At 42.0% G+C, this 9,546-nt stretch overlaps 1 pseudogene; it reads left to right on the top strand.

The window, feature by feature from the left end:
• Window positions 1-4,660: 4,660 nt before the first annotated feature.
• LOC104863322 lies at window positions 4,661-5,404 on the top strand (annotated as a pseudogene).
• The last annotated feature ends 4,142 nt before the right edge of the window (window positions 5,405-9,546 follow it).

Genomic DNA, 9,546 nt, shown 5'->3' with positions numbered 1-9,546 from the left:
TTTTTTTTTTTTTTTTTTTTTTTTTTTGGTACCAGGGATCGAACTCAGGACCTTGCACTTGCAAGGCCTACAGCAGTACCACTGAGCTAACTCCCCAACCCAAGACCATATTCTTAAGTGAAATAAACTGGACACACATGTTTAAATACTGCATTGTTTCTCTGGTGTGCCAAACCAAAAGCAGAAATAAGGACTAGAATGTATAGTAGATATTGGGAAATGGGAAGAAAGTGTTCAAATGGAAAGGGGAACAAGGGAGGAGGAAAGAATAAAGGAAGGAAGGGACAAGAAAAAAGTGAAAATTCAGGAAAAAATGGAAACAAAGCTGGGGATTTAGTTCAGTGGTGCCACCGCCTGCCTCGCAAGCTCAAGGACCCAAGTTCAATCCCCAGTACCAAAAACAAAAAACAAAAAAAACAAAAAAGGAAAGCTTTTGTACATAGGGAGGGGAGAGGTCCTGAAGGGGAAGGGAGGACTGGGAAAGAAGAGGTGAGAGGCAGCATGTTTATGTGCCAATATCCAGTGATGAATGTTATCATTTTGTGTGCCTAACTGTATCAATAAATGTTTTGCCATTTAAAAAAGAAGGAATTGTTTTTTAAAAGAAAAAATGTGCTGGGCATGATGACATGGGCCTGTAATCACAGCATTCAGGGAGGCTGAAGCAGGAAGATCACAATTTTGAGCCCAGCCTGGACAATTTAGGGACTTAGCAAAACCCTGTGTCAAAATTAAAAAATGGGTTGGGGATGTAGATTAGTGTGAAGGTCACGAGTTCAATCCCCAGTACCAAAAAGAAAGAAGGAGAAGAAGAAGAAAGAGAAATCCTTTTCTGTAAGTAAAATCCAAAGGCAACAAGAAAAAACATAACACATGACAAAGGGTTAATACCAATTGAAAATAATTCTAAATGAATAAAGTAGGAGGAAATGTAAGTAGTTTCCCAAAGAGAAAATGGAAATTAGCAATAAACCTATGAAAACGTGTTTGACCATACTGAGAAGGAAATGAATTCATTTATATAATGAATTTGGGGGAACTAGAGGTAGGGAGGTGGCAGGGATCAGGATAGGTGATCTAAAATAATAAGATGCTGTGTATCTGCTCTATGAGTTTGGCCTCTGGGAGAGCTTTGATGCTGCTGCTAATACTTTCTAGACTTTCTAATGATGCCCTCCATGGAGGCATACAGGGCCCAAGCACTAGGATTCAAATCTCCCTCCTAAGTGGATTGAGTTCTACTGTGGTCAAAGGCTACAGCTCCCCATTCCATGACTATTTGTGGCACCATTTCTGTTACTGTTTATTCTAGTCCCTTGTCCCCATTGTCCATTGTCTAGAGCCATGGCTCTGTTAATTTGAGTCATTGCTATCTTTGTCGGGGGACAGGGTGAGATCATTTCTTGCTAACTTGTAGACTTGCCAACCTGCGCCCTCAGATCTCATCCAAAGACTAGTTTCTTTGCTAACAATCCATCTCTCTTTGGGTACTTACCTTTTTAGACCCATCCCAGCCATTCAGGAGGGCACAAACCTACCTCTTGAAACTGGACTTTGTTTAGTCCTGCTGTGAACACTGGGTGCTCTCTGGATGACTGCCAGTATTGTCTAATGCAATTATCTAGTTGCTTTGTTCCCTCCAGCTTTGCTTGCACCATAAAATGTAGGCCTTATACATGTGGGCCTCCGGAACCTACTTTTCATTTTGGATTCTTCTCTCCTTTTGTTTGAATCCACACATTTGGATCCACCTCCTCTACTTTTACCTGATTTGGCCTCAGAATCCTTCCACTGTAAACAGCTTCCACCTCCTCAGGCAGGCAAAGAAGATCCTGTGCACTGGGTAACCGAGGATATAGGTAGAAGTAATAAGGCACCCCTACATTGATCCTTTAGCTGGCCCAGCTCTGCTCTGTGGGAGGACATAGCTGCCCTCAGGACAGAGAAGGTTTAAGGAAAGAGAATACTGATTTGGTGGGGCAGTTGGTAGCATATAGACCTGCCCTCAATGAGGTTGCCTTCACAACTCAGAGCCTTTGCCAAGATTTTTACCACACTTTGGTGACATTTGAGTCCTCAGGTTACTCAGTTATCCAGGAAGTTTAAGTAATTTGTATTCTTATTGTTATAAATGTTGCATGTGAGGCCACTCACTAGGAGATGGGCTTTATTAGAAAAAAGGTTTATTCCAGTGAACAGAGACTGAAATTGGGGGCAGATTTTAGCAGCTAGATGGGAAGAGCCGGGTTTATCACTTCTGTGTGTGGGTAGGCTGACATTGAGAGAAAAATATGACCTCAGAGCTGGGAGAGATTTGATTCATGGGTGGATGGGCTAACATTGGGAAAGCAAAATATTAGTAGTTAGCTGAGAAAGGAATTAGGTTTATGTAGTTTTTGTTTTGCTTTGGGTTTTGTGTGTGTGTGTGTGTGTGTGTGTGTGTGTGTGTGTGTGTGTTTGTGTGGGCCAGGGATTGAACTCAGGACCTTGTACTTGCAAGGCAGGCAGTGGAACCACTGAGCTAAATTCCTGGCCCAGGCTTATTATATAGGGTTTGAAAGGGGTTATGATTAAGGTCCAAGGATGGTCAGTGCAGGTGTATAGATAATCACTGGACTTCTTGGCTCTAGGGAGATTGTATATTCCATCTTAAATTTTCTTTTATGGTTGTCTGTCTTGTTCACTGAGAATAGCCTGTTGTTTGCTGATAGAAGCCTGTTTGCTTTGCGAAGGTCTCATTCAGGCCAGGTATGATACTTATGATCTCACTTCCCTACAAAAGGCAGTCCATGAAGGAGACATGTAAAGAAATGTTGGTTCTGCTGGGCTGAGTGGTGCATTGGCTATAATCTCAGCACTCAGGAGGCTGAGGCAGGAGGATTGCTGGGAGTTCCAGGCCAGCCTGAGCTATGTTGTGAGTTCAAGCCAGTCTGAACTACATAGCAAGACCCTGTCTCAAAAAACCAACCAAACAAACAACAAAACAAAACAAAACAAAACAAAAAAACCCCAAAAAACTAAACCAAAACAAAACAAAAAAACCAAACCAAGAAACAAAAAAGGGAAAAGAAACATCAGCTTAACTGTACTTTGTGATTAAAGGCATGACAGAAGAGAGTACAACCAGGCCATAGTCAGTGTACACTTAGGCTGAGATCCTCTCAGTTGCCTCTCTTTGGAGTTCTCCTCTTTATCCCCAAACTGAGCCTAGAGTGATGCTACCTGTTATAATGTAATCTTACAGGAATTATGGCAAGTAATTTCTAAGTAAAATTTCAATATGCATCATAATCACCATAATTCCCTGGACCCCAGGAGTAACTTTTGTGTGCATAAGAAGGTACCCAAACTCACATTTGGTGCAGACACCTGCATGGCACCACCTCACTTCTCACTTGAAGGTCTAACTCGCTTCGTATCTCTGTTACAATAATTATACCTGATTTATTTCACTTCGTATTATGGTCTTAAAGAATTATTACAATAAAAGACATTTTGCCATTAATACCCCTCAAAATACTCCCCCACACTTCAAATGTAATTACACCACCATTCTTGCTACTTTATGAAGTAATTCTAGAAGTCCTTTTTATGAGTGTCTTTACGAGATATAATTAAAAATTTAGCTGTTGCTTAATACCATCTGACCTGTGGGCAGTCTCATAAAAACATTATGATGTATTTATTCTCAGACACTTTATTCACCAAATCTGGTGCCATGCAACTGCTGGCTCATCCCAAAGCCAAAATGACAATGAAAGGTAAATGCTTTGAATCAACTTAGGACATCGAGGCAGCAATGACAGTGAAACTAAAGACACTCAGGAAAGAGGACTTTCAGAACTGCTTTAGAAAGTGGCAAGAAGGGTGGGTAAGTGTATTCAAAGCAAAGGGTCTTAATGACAATATATCTTTTACTGTAATAAATTTTAATGTAAACATTCACTGTATTTTGTAATCACAACTTTTTTTTTTTTTGGTATCGAAGATCCAACTCAGGACCTTGCGCTTATGAGGCAGGTGGCAGAACACTGAGCTAAATCCCCAGCCCAATCACAACTTTTATATGATGAAAGTGTTATTATCCTGAACCATGGACACCTTTGCTGGAAGCAGGAAGTTCTCAAGCTCTGTTATACTTATAAATCTCTTGGAGATTTCCTTATACTATGCGTTTTAGCAGACTCTGCATTTACAAATTCCCAGGCAGTGCTAGCCCCTGCTGAACTACGACCATGGTTTGAGTAGCAAAGGTCAAGACCAGCCATCTGCTTTTACAGCAAAATGGATGACCTTGGGATCTTACTCTTAAGTGAAATAAATCGGACATAAGTTTAAATACTTCATTGTTTCTCTGGTATGAGAAACTGAGAGTGGAAATAAGGACTGAAATGTATAATGAATTTTGGGAAATGGGAAGAAAGTGTCTCTTTGCCAGGGAAATCTTTTTTTTTTTTGTACCAGGGATCGAACTCAGGTCCTTCTGCTTGCAAGGCAGGCAGTGGAACCACTGAGCTAAATCCCTGGCCCATAGGGAAGTCTTATCTAGGCATGGTTTGATCACAGTGACAGTAAAGCTGAGAGCAGAGGACAGTAGCTGGGCTGTGTGCTTGCCCTTCACTTTCTGGGGTACTCTGGGGTGTCCCTGGGGCATTGGACAATGGCTGTCATTGGCTGCCAAGCAGAGCTAGATGCCTGTATTGATGAGCAGCTTTTCATGCAGATGGCAGAATTGGTGGCTTTTGATGGCTGGGAAGGTGCAGCTTACAAATACCTCCGCACTGATAGCCTTGGATGGCTCCCCACAGACGCTCAGAAGGCAGATGCCAGTCAGACCCTCAGAGCTTTCCTGGAGGGATCCACAGCTCAGCTCATTATGTGCATAGCAGGACTGAAGCTAGGGATTTATGCAGATGTTGGAAATCAAACCTGTGCAGGTTTCCTGGGGTGTTTTAGATACCAGGACATTGATGCCCATACCTTTGCTAATTGGGGAGCAGACCTGTAAAATTTGGTGGGTGTTACTGTGAGAGTATGGAACATTTGGCAGTGGTGATAAATATATGTCCTTGGTCCTGAATGTCACTGGCAGAAGTATTGTACACTCCCATGAGTGGCCCCTTGCTAAATGGCCCTTTCATGAACCCAATTACACAGACTCCAACAGCATTGCAATTAGTGGTGAAATTCTGACCTTCATGATTCTTGGCAAAGTGTAAAGAGTATCTTGGACTGGACATCTTATATCCAGAAAGTAACTGTTCATGTTGCTGGACCAGGGGGTCAGAATGACTGAGATAAGTTAGCAATTGGCAACTCCATCCTCTGCTAGGATCGGCACAACACACAGATAGTCCTCTAGGCTGACATGATATCTCCTTTACTCCTGTGTAATGACTTCTAGCACATTATTTGACCCCAGAACTCTATTTCAGGATAAGGGTGTGATTGCCACCAAGCAGGACACATGGGGCAGGTGGAAGCACCTGCTTAGGAAGAAAATGTGAAGGTGTGGGAGTGACCTTGTCAGATGTAACCTGGGCTGTAGCTATAATAATCCTGCAGGCCTGTTTCTCTGGTATGAGAAACTAAAAGTGGAAATAAGGACTGAAAATATATAATACATATTGAGAAATAAGAAGAAGATGTTCAAATGAGAAAGGGAACTAGGGAGGGAGGGGGGAGAAAAGAAAGAAGGGCCAAGAAGAAAAAGAAAGAATAGAAGGAAAAATGGAAACAAAGCTTCTATAAATAAGGAGGGAAAGAGGGGTCGAAGGGAGGATTGAATAAAAAGAAGCAAGATATATCATGTACAGGTACAAATTCCATGTGATAAATCTTATCATTATGTATATCTAAAATGTACCAATAAATATTTTGCTTCAGAAAAAAATACAACCTGCAGAGAATTGGTGAACCTTGCTTTCCAACCATATAAATTGCTTCCTCAAGAAGTGGCCTGTGATCCTGCCTGCTTTGTCACACAGCTCTTCCCTGTGAACAGGGAGTTTTGACTCTATGAATGGACTTCAGGCTAAAAATTCCCATAAATCCCACAGACACTGTCTGTTGTGGCTATAAGAAGCAAGTTACATTACCATAATCTCAGCACTTGGGAGACTGGGCAGGAGGATTGCCATGAGTTTGAGGCCAGCCTGAACTACATAGGAAGACCCTGTCTCAAAAAAACAAAAAACAAAAAAACAAAACAAAACAAAAAAAACAAGACACATTGCATAAGAAAGCTTACTTTAGGATCTGGGGAGCATAGCTCAGTGGTAAAACATGTGCTTAGTATACTCAATGCCCTACAATCAAACCCCAGCACCAAAAAACAACAAAAGCAGCTTAAAATGTATACAAAGCTGAGCTTGGTGGTGCACTCCTGTAATCCCAGCACTAGGGAGGTTGAGGCAGGAAGATTGCCACGAGTTTGAGGCCAGTCTAGGCTTCATAGTGAGACTCTTGTCTAAAAAAAACCCAATAAATTAGAATAAATTAAAAAATAAAAATTAAGTGTGTCCAGTTGTCCTTCCTTCTCTGTGGGAGATATGTACCAAGACACCCACCAGTGGATGCCTGAAAATGGGCATAGTACTAAGTTCTATATACACTGTTTTTCCTATACATACTTACCACTAATAAAATTTAAGCCATATATTAGGCACAGTAAGAGATTAACAACAATAAAATCGAATGATGATAATGACATATAGTTATGTGCCACATAATGACATTTCAGTCAGTCTTGGACTGCAAATGTGATGATGGTCCCATAATATTATATTGTTTAGTGATGTCATAGCAGTTTTAGTTTACATGCACTCTGTGATATCTACAATGGCAAAACTGCCTAAAGAAACATTGCTCAGAATGTATCTATGTTATTAAACCAGGGGTCCACAACCAGTCCGTGGCCTGATAGAAACTGGGGGCAACACAGCAAGAGGTGAGTGGTGGCACTAGATTCTCATGTGATGATGAACACCACAGGGAACTGTGCATGTGAGGGATGTAGGCTGCATGTTTCTTATGAAAATTTAAAGTCTAATGATCTGAGGTGGAGCTGAGGTGGTGATGCTATGCCAGGAACAGCTGCAAAAACAGATTATCGTTTTCTGGTGGGTGTTGCTGTGAGAGTATGGAACACTTGGCAATGTCCTTGGTCCTGTTTGTTTGTTTTGCTATGTAGCTCAGAATTTGTATATATGCTTTAAATATAAATAATAGTGCGTGTTAAATTTTTATTGGATTTATTTATTTTATTATTTATTTTTTTGATTTTTTGAGACAGGGTCTCACTATGTAGTTCAGACTGCTCTGGAACTCACTGTGAAGCCCAGGCTGGTCTCGAACTCGCAGCGATCCTCTTGCCTCAGTCTCCTGAGTGCTGGGATTACAGGCATGCCCCACCAGGCCCAGCCTTTTATTGGATTTAGATTCCATTGGGTATAAACAGTTCATGGCATGGTGGACAGAAGCAGCAAGCGATCAAGGGGAGAGGAGGGATAGACACCCTTTCGGGCCACGGCCACAGCGACTCTCCTCTTCCCACCAGGATACACCTTCCTACATCACATCCAGCTATAAACTCATCAGTGGACAGAGAGTGGCAAATATAAAAGTGGGTGTTAAATTTTTATTGGATTTAGATTCCATTGGGTATAAACATTGGGTATAAATATCTCTCTATTATTTATATTTAAAGCATATAGGCAATTTCTTCTGTAATAGTGAGACAGTTCATAATATTCCTTTTTCTTGTTGATCTCCAATTTTCTTCCCCAAAATACTTTGGAACTAACGTAATATATTTTGTATTTCATCTTAAAAGTCTTGTATTGGCCATGCTATAGCTTATTAGGATCTCTGCGTCATCAAACCCCTCTGTTAATGATTTTGTCTTTTGAGACAAGGTCTTATTATGTAGTTTAGGCTGGTTTTAAATTCAATATGTAGACTACGCTGGGCATGGTGGCTCATACCCAAAATCCCAGCACTTGAGAAACTGAGACAGGAGATTACTATGAGTTCAAGGCCAGCCTGAGCTACATAGCAAAACTCTGTTTCAAAAAGAAAAATCGAACCACCACTACTACCAACAAGCACCCCCCCCAACAATATGTCCTGGACTACGCAGTGAGACCCTGTCTCATAAAACCAAAAGAAAAATATGTAACAACAAAATATATAGCCCAAGCTGGCTTTGGACTCTTGTCATTCCTCCTGCCTCAACCTCTTGAGTGCTGAGATTACTACCCAACTCTTGCATTTTTGATACCAGGGATTGAACTCCCTGCATTTGTGAGGCAGGTGGTGGAACCAATGAGCTAAATCCCCAGCCCATCTTGTTGTTTTTTTTTTTTTTTTTTGAATTGGTTTTCAAACCCATGGGCTCAAATGATCCTCCCACCTCAGCCTCTCGAGTTGGTGGGACTAGTTTTGTGACCATGCCAGCTCACAGATAATTCTGTTGTGGGAAGCTATCCTGTGTATTACAGGATATATAGCAGCATTCCTGTCACCTACTCACTAGCACTCATACCACTTGTGGCAACTAAATATGTGCTTGTGGTGGAAAACCAGCGAGATACTAGACCAGTACAAAATTGTTGCTAAAGTTAGAATTTGTAATTTGGGCATCAAATTTCCTATAACTTCTGTATCCCATAGAAAGCATCTGTGTTTTAGTTCCCTTTGGATATTGTAAGGAAAATATAGGCCCCTAAAAGTCTTGCAGATGAACCCTACAGCCCTGCAAAGAGAATGCAAGGCATAGGTCTCAGGACCACTGCAGGCTGAGTCTGGCTCTGAAGGGAGTAGTCTTGTTTGGTGAGGCTGTGGACACTAAGCCTGGGAGGCACATGGAGAAGAAAGTAGTGAAGGCCATATCAGCCCAGCTGCTGGCCCAGTGCCTGGAGGCAAAGCTGCTGGCGGTGTGTGGGTGGCCTCCCACGAAGAGAACCAAGAACGCTAGCTGACCATTAGGCCGAACCTGTCTGACCGGGTTAAGCCAAGAACAGAAAGCGTGTTTGTGGCCATGCCTGTGTCTGTGTGACCTGTCACCTTTAGAGCCAGGACATACTGGTGAACGATACCCTCTACTGTCCTAGCAAGTGGTCCTGGGCCTGGATGGAAAGTGGCTCCTGCGGGAGAAGAACCTGACTGATACAGTTGCTCAAGGCGGGTGAATTCACTACCCACGGTGCAGGGTGGAGGGGGGAACACTGATCCCTCCCTGTAGCTCCGTGATTCGTAACCTTCTTTCAGGTCTGAAGAAAGCTATAGTTCTCTCCCCAGAAACAAGCACTGCACACAGTTTTCTATGTAATTCCTGAAGTGTAGCTGCTTGTGGTGGTGCATGCCTGTAACCCTAGCACTCAGGAAACTGATGCAGGAGGATCACTGTGAGTTTGAGGCCAACCTGTGCTACATAGTGAATTTCACAGGAATACCCTGTCTCAAAAGACAAAAAAAAAAAAGTTTGGAAAAATTAGAGAAAGAGCCCCTATATTGCCAGCATTTCAGTAAACCTGCTGTCAGCAT

The sequence above is a fragment of the Fukomys damarensis genome, unplaced genomic scaffold, assembly GCF_012274545.1.
Source record: "Fukomys damarensis isolate Sample0158 unplaced genomic scaffold, DMR_v1.0_HiC HiC_scaffold_2, whole genome shotgun sequence".
NCBI classification, from domain to species: Eukaryota; Metazoa; Chordata; class Mammalia; order Rodentia; family Bathyergidae; genus Fukomys; species Fukomys damarensis.
The sequence above is the reverse complement of the archived record's forward strand: the minus strand, read 5'-3'. Positions and strand labels throughout refer to the sequence as shown.